The sequence below is a fragment of the Littorina saxatilis genome, linkage group LG16 (genome assembly GCF_037325665.1).
Source record: "Littorina saxatilis isolate snail1 linkage group LG16, US_GU_Lsax_2.0, whole genome shotgun sequence".
NCBI classification, from domain to species: domain Eukaryota; kingdom Metazoa; phylum Mollusca; class Gastropoda; order Littorinimorpha; family Littorinidae; genus Littorina; species Littorina saxatilis.
This window is the reverse complement of record NC_090260.1, coordinates 43,286,625-43,300,950: the sequence shown is the minus strand read 5'-3', so window position 1 is coordinate 43,300,950 and position 14,326 is coordinate 43,286,625. Positions and strand designations below refer to the sequence as shown.

At 40.1% G+C, this 14,326-nt stretch overlaps 1 long non-coding RNA gene across 1 annotated transcript in view; it reads left to right on the top strand.

The window, feature by feature from the left end:
• The first annotated feature begins 3,539 nt into the window (after window positions 1-3,539).
• Window positions 3,540-14,326, top strand: part of LOC138949676 (uncharacterized) — a 66,277-nt gene continuing 55,490 nt past the window's right edge. Inside the window, exons 1-2 of the long non-coding RNA XR_011450394.1 lie at window positions 3,540-3,647; window positions 5,977-6,171. This is a non-coding gene — a long non-coding RNA (uncharacterized lncRNA). The remainder of the gene's footprint in view (window positions 3,648-5,976; window positions 6,172-14,326) is intronic.

Sequence of the window (14,326 nt, the reverse complement as noted above, 5' to 3'; positions counted from 1 at the left end):
CACATGCGGGCGAGTGTGAATGTGTATGTCCGATTTTTACGTGGTAGCACAGATTATTTCTTATTCTTCACATAATGTTTCACTATTAAAGTTTTTTAACAAAGGTGGTCCTGAGATTTTAACATCTTTTAAAAAAAATATATGAATTAAAGATTACACTTTTAATGCCCCCCCCCCCCCCCCGTAAGTTAGACAACGCATATGACTACAATCATTCTTTTTACAAGGATCTTAACATATACATCTTATTATACCCCCACCCCCATCCCTATGGAGAGTGGGTCCCAGGTCCCAACCGCCGGGGGGCTTGCTTGCTCGGCCTTACCCTATTCCTTTCCTCTTTTTTTATTTTTTTATAATTTTTTTTTAATATCATATTAATGTCATGTCCTTAAGAGGCTGACAAACCATGCCTGTAGGACACTAATTTTCCATAAAAAAAAAGACGGCGGCACCCACTGCCAAGAAGCCAGGCCAGCGTACCCGCGTTCGTTCCACGAAGTCCGTGAAGTGGAGTTGCACCCCATCAAAGAAGTGACCGATGCGCAGTGAATTGTAACTGATTTGTGCTTAATTCTTCTACGTGGGCGTTTGCGATAAACAATTAGGGGAGTAAGAAGCGAGTAACCGTTAACAATGAAAGTTCTGGTTGGCCTGGGTATAGGGAGTTACGTTGGTGATTGAAGCTGGCACCATTAAATTAGATGCACGTTATGAGTCAACAAAATGTGGGGGGCTTGCGTCACGTGGCGCTGGCACCTTATATGAGTTGGCCTTTATACATCAGTCAAAACTAATGTGGAAGAGAGAAGCAAGCAGACGGCAAGGGTACATTGGGTGACTTCAAGGCGCTTGCATCTTATAGCATGCAGTAGGCCGTTACACGTAACATCAATTATAAAGCTATTTGGGAAGAGAGAAGCAAGCAGCCGGCAAGGGTACATTGGGTGACTTGCAAGGCGCTTGCATCTTATAGCACTTAGGCCGTTACACATTAGTCAAAACTATTTGGGAAGAGAGAAGCAAGCAGCCGGCAAGGGTACATCGAAAACCATTGCCACAGTAACGTCAGTAACTTGAAACTGCCGATATCGTTTCTTTTCATCAAGATACAAGAAGATTTGTTTTGAGAATGTCAAAGTATGCAAAAGCTCTTTGCGGGTTGTTATGCAGTTTTGCTGATTAAAAATGTTGCTGTCAGCCGTGTTTATCTCACGTGTATCAGCTGTCTCTGCTTGAGATAGGCAGTGTAGGCTACAACTTATAAATAAAATGAAATTGTTCAGAAACCAAAGAAAGTGTTGTGCGTTTGTCTCAAAACCAAGGAGTACTGTATAGAGAGCTCCTTGCTCAAAACATAAACAAAATCACATAGGCAATTATCTTATGAGCTTCAATCTTATGAGCGTGTCAATATCAGGCATCTTTAACTGAAAAAGTAGCGGATATTTGTCTAACCAGACCATGTCCAACAACAAATTAAAACAGCGCACGACCTGTTTCGAGAGCGCGCGACCTCTAATTAAGGGACTCACTCGTTTAACTTAATGTTTAATTCAATCTGTCTCCTTTTATAAATAATCCAAGTCCCTAATGTGGCTTTGACGTGTCTTGTCAAAACGGTCCCAAGCCCGTACAAACACAGAGGGAGGATTCGGAAAGCAGCACACACACATATACACACACACATATACACACACTTACGCACACTCAAACATCAAATACAGACGCACACACAAACACAAATACTAACACAAACACTAGCACACACACACACACACACACACACACACACACACACACACACACACATGCACACACACACACACACGCAAACAAACAAGGCTCACACACACAAACACACACACACACACACACACACACACACACACACACGCACAAACACACACACTCACGCACACTCAAACCTCAAATACATACGCACACACAAACACATATACAAACACTAACACACACACACACACACACACACACACACATACATACACACCCACGCACACAAACACACACACGCACACAAACACTCACACACACACACACTGAAACACCGGGCACACACACACACTTACACACACACACACCGCACACAGTACACGTACACACACACACACAAACACTCACGTATACACAAATAAACACTTACACACATCCACACACACGCACACACACGCCGACTGTTGTTGTTGTTGTTGTTGTATATGCTAGTTCTTTTTTTCTCCTAGTTATCGCTCTCTTTTGCTCCCATCGTTCGAGTAGCCTATTATCATCATCACCATCACTGATTAACATCATCATTATCATAATCATGATTATCATAATTATCATCATAGTGTTGTGACGATACTGGACATATAAGAATATTACGTTAACATACTTTAAGTTTGAGTTCGCGCCTGCGCTTCTAAAAACAATGCGGACTTGATCCGAGGCAGGTCCTTTGTACTGGAAACTTGCATTCTCCCAGTAAGGTAATATATTGTTCTACGTTGCAAGCCCCTGGAGCAAACTTTTGATTAGTGCTTTTGTAAACAAGAAACAATTGACAAGTGGCTCTATCCCATCTCCCTCCTTTCCCCGTCGCGATATAACCTTCGTGGTTGAAAACGACGTTAAACACCAAATAAAGAAAGAAAGAAAGAAAGAAAGAAAGAAAGATCCGAGGCAGTCCGGCTTGGCTTGCCCTTTCGTTGGCTAGCTCTTCAAAAATACATCATAACTCCATAATGTTTTATTTCTGTGACTTAAAACTCTGTGTAAAGGCAGATGATGTTGTGCAGATACTAAATATGTAAGAATATTCAAAACCATACTTTAGTTTACGGTCGTGCCTGCGATTCTAAAAACAATGCGAACATGGTCGGACGCAGATATCCGATGCTTGCACTTTTGCCTCGCTAGCTCTTCGAAAATACATCATAACTTCCTTATGTTTTATATCTCTGACTTAAAACTTAGTACAAAGTATGATAATGTTGTGAAGATACTAGATATATAAATATATTACATGAACATTATTTAGTTTGAGGTGCGAACATGGTCGGACGCTGAACCACGATGCTTTCACTTTCGCTCGATAGCTCGTCGCAAAATACATTATATCTCCGTTATTTTAATGTCTTTGACTTAAAACTTGGTATAAAGTCAGATAATGTTGTGAAGATACTATATATATAAAAATATTACATGTACATGCTTTAGTTTGAGGTCGCGCAAGGTAGTGCAAGGTCGCGTGCGGTCGCATAGTAATTAGTCAGACCGCTCCCTTGGTATAAGCTCTTTACCAGAAAATCTACTAAATTGTGTGTCTTTTTACCAAGATGTCTTAAAATATATAATCGGCGTAGTTGTAGTCGGTGTTGAGTCACATCTGTAACTTTACAAAAAGTCTGAGCCCTCAAAAAAGCGTGTGCAGTAAAAACATGGACAAAAACACACTCAGGCACTGGGTCTGTTCAGTATGTTTCAATACATTATTTGTTTTGTGTCGTGTCTATTCCTTTGTCATTTGGCAGTTTTGTGCAAAACGACGTTACAAGGTAGATCATTGTTATGATTGCTAGTTTTAGCATGGTACCTGAAAAGCTTGTAAATCGAAAGATTGTAAAACAATGTTTTGTTGAAACTAGGTTGGTTTAAATGAGTGTTTTGATATGCTTTAGTGTGTTAAATTCATAGATCAGAATTCAGTGGCATTCTTTACTTATTTTTGATACAAGCCAAAGAACATTATTTTGTCGTGAAATTAAGTGACGGATTGAGCTCCAAACTTTAGCATAATTGATTAATTTGGTTGTTTGATCGATGAAAATGACGCCAGAAAGCTTACGTTTTCAACCAAGCGACATCATATACACGACAGAGAACTTTATATATCCCCTGTCGGAATTCACGGATAATCATAATTCCGTCTTTGAGTTTGACGCATGTAAACGAAATGCATTTGTACACTTCTTCTTCTTCTTCGTTCATGGGCTTAGACTCCCACGTTCACTCATGTTTTCAGGACGAGTGGATTTTTACGTGTATGACCGTTTTTACCCCGCCATTCAGGCAGCCATACGCCGATTTCGGGGGACATTTGTACACAAAGATCAGTTCATTCCGTGACATCAAAGGGATCTAAAATGAATTGTTATACTTACAAGTGCAGGTTCTGCAAATTTGGAGGCTTAGATGCCTCTGAAATCTGAGCTATGACTAAGTTCAAGATTACCGCTAATTGCTATTGTGGGATGTTGACTTGTGTGTTTTGGAAAATATGATATGTAGCTCTAATTGTTGCAAAGTGGTGTCGAAAACGCCGGAGTGTATACAAGATTCTAACCCCTGTATACTACTATACACTCCGAGTGCATATAGCCAGTGCGGTCACACTGGTTATACGCACTCCGAGTGTATTGAGGTCTAACGAATGACATCTCACAACGTGTGCAGACGACACTTCTAGACCGCCAATATTTTTTGTGCGCATCACGTGCTCCACATAAATCAGCCGGAAACGAAGCAATTGGGAAACCTGGATACACGATTCTGCTCCTGTATAATTTTAAACTCCGGCGTTAACTTCCAGTCTCGAAGCGAATTTGCCAAAGCAACTTTGCAAGAGGAACGCGGAGCAGCTGTGCAAAACAATTAAAAAACTGATGCTCCACGGCCTTTAATGAAAATATAATGTAGATTTCATTCTCCGAGTGCACATCAAAGACCAGACAAGAACATCAACATGCAGATTGTCATTCCAGCGACGCCATTTTGCGAAGGAACGCAGTGCACTTTCGATTCATAGTACACGTATCAAAGTACGCTTGGGACATTCACAAACAAAAAACCAACACCCAAAAACTGTTGCTGCACAGCAGTTTGGAACACACTTTGTGACCCAGAAGTGGTTGTATACTATGTAAATGTACATTATTTGCCAACCCTCGACACTCCGAAAAAGAGATAGCGGAAGTCAATACATCATATTGGTTTTTCATTGGCTACTTCCTAACGACTAGTTAGGGGGCATTTCAATGACAAAAGAGTTTTAACAGAACTTTTAATTGTCGCAGTGTATACAGACCCAGCAATCCTGCAAACACTCGGAGTGCGTATAGCTTTTGCCTTATTTCACCTGTTTATCGCTGATTTCTGCATACAATGATTACTTTGCATATAGTGATACTAGATGAATACCCGCTTCGCCTGGAAAAAGTAGAGCCGAATACCCGGCTTCACCGGGGACCCGGCTTTGCCGGGAAGCCGGCGCACCATACAAAGGAAGGGAGATAAACGCGCAAAACACTGGAGAAGATAAGGAAGAGTAATACATACCCGGCTTTGCCGGGACAGTGACCTTCTAAAAATAGTAACGGGAATATGGATTGAGCGTTGTGTTCTAAAAAATAGTAACGGGAATATGGATTGACGCCACACAAAGGAAGGGAGATAAACGCAAAACACTGGAGAAGATAAGGAAGAGTTACTGGGAATGGATCTGGGAAGATGAACAGAAAAACCAAAATCGATTCAGTGCTGCGTGCTGAGAGCACGTGTTGAAAATTCTCATCAACCAGGTTGTGTCCGGGGTCTACCTGAATATGCCCACCAAATTTGAAGCAGATCCATCGAGAACTTTGGCCGTGCATCGCGAACACACACACACACACAGACACACAGACACAAGTCGTATATATATAGATACTGAGGGGCGCGACTGCCATGTTTGTAGTTTGTGAATACAAACAACTTTTGAAAGACAAGTACGACTTTTTTCCCTTGAAAAATTAAAAATGGCTGTTCAGATGTTCCTGTGCTATTTTAGTGGTTGTGATGTGGTGTGGGAAGAATTACCATAACGACCAGCTGCCATGGATTTGTTTTTACTGCAAGTGCAAGCAGAATAACCATTGCACCATTTCATCCTCGTTTTCCTCATGTACATGTACCATATTTTTTGTTCTTTTTCTACAGTAACGCCTTGAACTGTGAACAGTGCTAGTGGGGAACCATCAAGGCCTTCACCAGTTACCAGACAGGTACATGCAGAAGCTTCTCACTGCAGCATGGAGGAAGGGGACACAGCAATTCTGTCTGACATCAAGATAGAGATTGATGTCGCAGAAGAGACACCGCAGTACTGGCTCATGACGGAACCACAGCCATACGGTAAGGTTAACCAAACCTCTCTAACACTAAAACAACAAATGCAGGGGAGGGATTTCTTCCGTCCCTGACGACGGACAGATTTCCGTCCCAGGAAGAATGTTGGCAATTTTTTTTTTATACCTTTTATCCCTGGTAGCTGCTGTTTTCACTCAGTCAACAGAAGGTCACCATAACCAAATTGAGTGACTGGGTGGGGGACTGGGTGGCCGAGTGGTAACGCACTTGCGCTCGGAAGCGAGAGGTTGGGAGTTCGACCATGGGTCAGGGCGTTAGCAATTTTCTCCCCCCTTTCCTAACCTAGGTGGTGGGTTCAAGTGCTAGTCTTTCGGATGAGACGAAAAACCGAGGTCCCTTCGTGTACACTACATTGGGGTGTGCACGTTAAAGATCCCACGATTGACAAAAGGGTCTTTCCTGGCAAAATTGTATAGGCATAGATAAAAATGTCCACCAAAATACCCGTGTGACTTGGAATAATTGGCCGTGAAAAGTAGGATATGCGCCGAAATGGCTGCGATCTGCTGGCCGATGTCAATGCGTGATGTATTGTGTAAAAAAAAAAATCCATCTCACACGGCATAAATAAATTCCTGCGCCTTGAATATGTGCGCGATATAAATTGCATAAAATAAAAATAAAATAGAAAATAAATAAATCCCTGCGCTTAGAACTGTACCCACGGAATACGCGCAATATAAGCCTCATATTGATTGATTGATTGACATGTAGGGGAGCAGTTATGTCATGTCATCCTTGCCAATGTGGCATCTTAGTTGCTATCTATTTCAAATCTCTGATGATAAAATCGTTTATTTAACATCACTCTGTAAAAACATTGGCGACATTTGTCTTAGATTAAAAACACACACAGGCGCTCACACAAACTTTCCCTTTATGTACAGTGGTTCACCACCCTCCCGCCTCCCGCACGCTCTCGCTAAAATCTCTGCTCACTCACAACTTGATATACCCCTCTTGCAGGGATTTAGAGACCTTTAGTGGTGTGGTAGAAAAAAAAATTGCATTCCTGATCTGTGAACCAGCGGTATTTACCCCCCGCAGGTTTGGGGGAAGAATTTACCCGATGCTCCCCAGCATGTCGTAAGAGGCGACTAACGGATTCTGTTTCTTCTTTTACCCTTGTTAAGTGTTTCTTGTATAGAATTTAGTCAATGTTTGTAAAGATTTTAGTCAAGCAGTATGTAAGAAATGTTAAGTCCTTTGTACTGGAAACTTGCATTCTCCCAGTAAGGTCATATATTGTACTACGTTGCAAGCCCCTGGAGCAATTTTTTTATTAGTGCTTTTGTGAACAAGAAACAATTAACAAGTGGCTCTATCCCATCCCCCTCCCCCCTCCCCCTTTTCCCCGTCGCGATATAACCTTGAACGGTTGAAAACGACGTTAAACACCAAATAAAGAACAGTGGTATTTACCTTCTGATACATTGAGCCCTATAGAAAGTTTGCAAGTGAAACACACTTAATTTAAACATATTTCTCTTTTAATTCAAGCTATGATTCAACAATAATTTTAGAATATAACTCCTGAAATGATGAATTGAAAAGTAGCATCAGAAGACTGTGTATAGCATTAGCAAGGGATATAACTCTGGGGATTTCTGTTTTTGTCTAAACCTTCTTTTTTAACCTGAGCAGTTAGCCCTTTTGAAGGTGTTAAATTGAAACAAACTGACTTGAAACTTGTTTCTCATTTGGTTCAAGCTATGGTTCAACAATTATTTGAGAAAATACCACCTGCAATGATAAAATCATAAGCTACACGTAAAAATGTGTAGTACAAGGGAGGTGACTATTATTTTCTGTTTGCTTTGTTTGCATGGCGATTTTCCTTTAATGCAGTAAACATTTGATTTAAACAAAGACAAAACTAGGTGATGAAATCAGATACCTTCAAGTTTACAAACATTTCTAATTGGGCCAAAAAGAAAAATGTCTGTTTCCGGTAACCCGACCGACCCTATTTTTAAGCGCCGACCCAAAAGTTTTTTTTCGCTTTTCGCAACAACAACAAAAATTAAAAAAATGAAGTCAAGTATACTTTATTTAGTTTCAATATTTCTAGGTCAAAAACATGTGCTAAATAATTGTAAGTAAACTAAGGAAGCGTTTAAAAAATAAAAATAAAAACACGTAAAAAGACGTTTACAAAACGTAAGGAAAAGGTAAAAAAAAATAAAAAAATAAAATAAAAAATAAAATTAAAAAAACTGATCGACGACCCTATTTTTTTCGGCAATGTTACCGGAAACAGACATATTTTTCTTTTTGGGCTTATGTTCATCTCCAATTTTAAGTTTTTGTTCAAGCCGCTTCTAAAACCCTTCTTGAAATTTGTTTACGACTTGTTTTTGTAGACCCCCTAGCAAGAGTGATGCAACCAAATACCTTCAAGTAAAGATTTTTTTTAATTTTGTGCATTAATCCCCCCCCCCCCCCCCCCCAAAAAAAAAAGTGTGTGCCGTTTTCAGTTTTAAAGCTAGAAGAGGCTCAAATAGCAACTCTTGAATTGCTAAAACAAAAACTTTTTCAGGCGGTTAGTGAAAAATACCTTCAAGTTTACAAGATTTGTTACTTTTGTGCATCACCAATTTTAAGATTTTGTTTAAGCTCATAGGGGTTTCTCAAAAACCTTCTTGAAATGTGTTTACCACTTGTTTTTGTAGACCCCCTAAGCAAGAGTGATACATGTGTGAACAGCTCAGATCATGGGTCAATGAAGTGTTGCACAGACGTCAAAAACAAAGTACTGTACAAGATATAGCACTGTAAGTGGTACCACACTGTTGCTTAGTGTCTGTAGGAAGCTACACAGTGAAAATAGAAAAAGAAAAACACGATTCTTGACTTTGATGGGCTTTTTCTGCTCGTAAACACACATTCTTCTGCTCATCACAGCATGCCCCATTATTGAGTTTAAAACACCAATTAAATTTGTTTTGAATAAAACTCGCAATTTTACAATAAGAATTTAGAGACCTGGGCCCGTATTCTTGAAAAAGCTGCAACTCATATACCGGCCTGTAAAACCACTTCCTCTCGATAAGTCCGCTAAGTGTTATTCATGAAACTCCGGTAAAGACTTACCCGGGTGTCTCCGAGCTGTAAAGTTAGAGGACCCATCCCCCTCCTCTAAAACCGTCAATTTTGAATAAATCTTGTTAAAATATTATTTGTAGATTTATGTCCCTCATGGACACACATTGGTGTCATTTAAGCACCAATGCATTGTGGACAAATACGAGATAAGCTTACCGCTCGCGAAAGATTTCAACCGACGCTCGATCATACCGGCTTGTGGTGAAAGCGTGCTAGCGTCTTCTTTAATGCATTACAGTGTCAGTATATTCAACTGATTCCGTGGTCGAACGGTTCTCATGTTCGCCTGATGCGTGATCGAGTCGAGTTCAAATCTCCATCTCCCCGTAATTTTTTTTTTACTCTTTGGCATTTGTTCATTTTTGTTTATTTTCTTCATGTGCAAAAGAGTACGTTATAATAGCAAAATTGATTTAAAAAAAATAATTTTAGGCTGGAAGTTTTTTTTTAAAATCTTTGGTTAACATGATATTAGTTTATTGATAAAGTTTGTTAACTTAACACTATTGTGACTAGCACTGCCACGGCGTTTACGTCCTGCCTGCCCAAGCTTGCCACCAAGAAACTTCCCAAAAATCAGTAACTGTAAAGAAATCTGTCTAGCAAGCTTGAATTAAGTCCAATCACCACCAAATTGTGTGTACTAATTCAAAAATGGATGCCCAGTTCAGTCGTGCTATTTATAAGTTTGTCACGCGATTTGTTTTAGCAAAGGGGGGTGAAAGGGGGGTGAAAGGGGGATAATTTGTGTTTTTTAACGTTTTTTTGTGTGTGTTTTATTTTCTACTGCTTTTTTTAAAAGTTATTTTTTAACAGAAAGTATTATAAATAATGTTATAACCAAACAAGGTGTAAAACCTATGAATTAGCTGAAATATTGTTAACATTGTACACAGAAATAAGGAGACAGTACAAAGAAAAAAACAAGCAAATCACGCATTCACTCACAGCATCCTGACTCAAATGAAACAAAACTGTAGATCTAACACTCACCAAATGATGTCTAGGTAATCCATATTGAATATAAGTCACATTTTCACAACAAAGTACCAACTGTACACCTATGAACAATTCCAAAAGGATTTGAAGGCTCCAGCCATCCATTGTTATCAGTGCTGCCACGCCCCCATAGCTCCTGCACGATTCCGAGATACATGTTCGTCTAGCAGTATCACCGCCAACCACGTGTAGTTTGCCGACTCGTACTAGCAACAACGGGACTGTTTCTTCCTCACTTTCACTGCTTGTATCGCTTTCGTGAGGCGAAAACGATACGTCCGAATCATGCTCTACGGGATCCTCTAGGTCCAACATCCGAAGAATCTCCTCCCGAGACAAGGCTCGCCTTTGATTCATTTTTTTTCCTCAAAAACGCACACAAATCAGGCGGATTTGCAAATGGCAGAAGGGGACGCCAAGTGTATCAAGGGAAACAACTCAATTTATTTGCAAGCTTCAAAAACCGGGAAGCAATCACGAGTCGTGTACCTTGTATGTCTAATACTAAAATAGTCGCTTCCCGTCCGTGGGCGTTGCAGCGCTATTACTAATATAGTCGCATCCCGTCACGAAAGTGTTAAACATGTAAACATTTGATTAAAAAAATTAAATAAATAACCATGAAGAAGGATGCTTCCCGCTTAAAAAAAACAAAGGTGAGAGAGAAAAAAAAACTTTTAAAATGCGGTAGCAGCCACCTGCATGCAACTGAGATTAAAAACAAAAAAATAAGAAATAAATAATAAAGGGTCTCTCCGTGTTTTTATTTCATTCAGTTTGTTTGGGTAGTTGCTATTGACTTTGAAACTGACACGCTGGCTAAAAAGCTGCAACATTGTGTCCGTCAAAGTCAAACTGTCGTTTAACTACCGCCCAGTATTTATTTTTACTGCCCAGTAATTATTTATTTTTCTCCGGTATTCATGTGTGTCTTGCGGATGGTCGGCAGCTACCAGTTGGTTATTTTTAGAATTGAAGATTCCCGATGCTTGCTCTTCTCTGCGCACGCGTTACTGGCGTTTTTGCCGGCGTGTCAGTTTCAAAGTCAATAGCAACAACCCAAACAAACTGAATGAAATAAAAACACGGGGAGATTTTTTTTAATTTTTTTTTTATAAACCTCAGTTGCATGCAGGTGTACATGGTACAGTACCTAGTAAACGCCCACCCCCAGTTTCGACCAGTGGACTAGTAGACAAGGAAAATAAATAAAGATTATTCAGTCTGCTGTTTCCTTTCCTTAGACATGCTTCGGGGATTGGACAGAAAAAGGTTTCTGGAGTGGCTAGAGAATCGCAATACATTTTTGACGGGGAGGAAAAAGAAGAAACGAAAGCTTCATCTTTGGTTTAAACATAAGTTTATTTCAACAAATGTTACAATCATGACATGTATACAAAAGACACAGGTAACAGCAACAAGCTAGAAGCTTAAAGTGGTGTTCCTGCATGGATATTATAACGTAAGGCGGTAACGGCTGAACAATTTGTCTAAATAAACCAAATTGGAAATCCAAAGCATCATCATTATAATCATCCTCATCTCAATAATCATCCAAAATTATAATAACATAATAAACGTTGCATAATCATTATAAAGAAAGACAGTAAGAGGAAGGAAGGAGAGGAAGAAAAGGAATAAAAAGAAGAGGGATGGGTAGGAGTTGTGCAGAAATTAAAGTTGTTGTCCGGCTTGTGGAGCATTGATTCTGGTTTGCCCAAAGCGGCCTGAACGTTCAATGAACGAGTGTACTCTGGAAAAAATGTTCCTGTTCAAATCTAGAGAATACTGTCTGTCTCCATTTAGAAGGTGGGGGAGGTGAATACTGTGGTTAGGGAGGGTATGTATGGTTTCTTGACGTGCTTCGCGATAATTTGGACAATCTAATATGAAGTATTTTACGGTTTCGGACGGGAATCCGCAGTCACAAGATGCATCTGTAGCAACGTGTCGTCTCACTAGATCGTTATTAAGATCACTCATATATAGCCTGAGCTTACAGTGAATTGTTTGTGATATGCGATCTCCAGAATACCAATAACACGGCGGACTTAAATAGTTTTTTGACAAAAAGTGCTTGAGGGACTTACTAAGTTTCCCGCAGTGGGGCACTGCGGTTATGAAATTAAAGGCCCCTCCTGTTTTTGGAACCGCAGGAGCTTTTTTAGTTTGCTGTTAGGTAGATTTTTGGTTCCTCTTTCCTGTCATGCTCTCTTTTTCTTCATGAATTCTTTTCCTTTTTCTGCCTTCTTGCTCAATCACCTGTATTTTTTCCAAAAATCTCTTCTCTTGCCGCTTGTCTCGCGATTCATGTATAGTTTAATCTGTTAGTGTTCTGATGTAAGTCCAGCAGTAGATAGGTTAAGCCTATTTTAACACACTGGAAACTGGTAATCTTCCAGTAGGTATTAATTTAGTTTTACTAAAGCCTGCTGGGACACAAGTAATGGGTTAGTGCATTTGTAAACAGGAATCGCTTGACAAGTGGCCCCCTTCATCCCCCCCTTCCTCGTCCTGATATGGCTCTGCGTAGTCGGCTGGACGTTAAGCAACAAATAAACAAACAAACAAACTTACTAAGTTTTATGTAGTCTGGTGAAGAATTCCAGAGTTGTGTTGTAGATGGGAGAAATGAGTTTTTGTATAATTCAGTGTTAAACGATGGAACTTTCCTATCTAAAGGTCTGCGCTGGCGATATGGATTATTAGTTGATATTAATGGTGGCAATATTGCATGAAAGTAGTTTGGCACCTTACGGTGTACAATCTTGTGAAATAATATAAATTTTTGACGTTTACGCCTCTCTTAAAGTGAAATAAAGCCTGACTCGTCGTACAGTTGTTGATGGCTTGTACCGCGGACTGTTCCAACAATGGTCTTCATCTTCAAAGCTTCATTTTTGGCGAGAAGTGATGTCTGAAGAGGTTCATTTTGTGTGTTAGTGTTAGTGTGTGTGTGTGTGTGTGTGTGTGTGTGTGTGTGTGTGTGTGAGAGAGAGAGAGAGAGAGAGAGAGAGAGAGAGAGAGAGAGGGGGGGGGTTGTGCAATAATGCATCCTTTGAACACTTCTATGACAAATGACCAAAATATCGTTTTTCTAGCTAAGGACCCGCTCCTGCCAAGGGTATAGTACCTAGTAAACGCCCACCCCCCACTTTTGGGCAAAACTGGTACATAGGGTGGGTGGGCGTATACAGGGTAGTTAACGGTAATATCATGTTAACCATCAATTTAAAAAAACAACTCATTCTCGCCTAAAATTAATTTTTTAAATCAATTTTGATATTACAACGTACTCTTTTGCACACGAAGGAACTAAACAAAAACAAACAAAATTAATGACAAAGAGTAAGAAATTTTTTTTTTAAAAAGTAAGGCCTGATGGCGATTTGAACTCGACTCAATCGCGCATCAGGCGAATTCGATAACCGTTCGGCTACGGAATCAGACACCAAATTCTCGCCACTGTAATGCAGTAAACAAGACGCAAGCACGCTTTCGCAACACGCCGTTATGATCGAGCATCGGTTGAAATCTTTCGCGAGCAGAAGCTCGTATTTGACCGCAAGGCATCGGTGCTTAAATGACACCAATGTGTGTCCATGAGGGACATAAATCTACGAACAATATTTGAACAAGATTTATTCGAACTTGACGGTTTTAATGGACAGTGTTGGTGAAGTTACTGACAGGTAGCGACTTTACAGGAGGGGGATAGGTCCTCTAACTTTACAGCTCGGAGACAACCCGGTAAGGAGTTACCGGTGTTTCATAAATAACACTTAGCAGTTGGCGGACTTATTGAGTTTTACAGGCCAGTATATGACTTGCAGCTTTTTCAAGAATAAATCTTGTTCAAATATTGTTTGTAGAGAGGAGCAAGCATGAGGAATCTCCTATTCTAAAAATAACCAATTCTGGTAGCTGCGGCCGACCTTCCGCCAGACACACATTAATACCGGGGGAAAATAAATAATTACTGGGCAGTAAAAATAAATACCGGGCGGTAGTTAAACGACAGTTTGACTTTACAGGA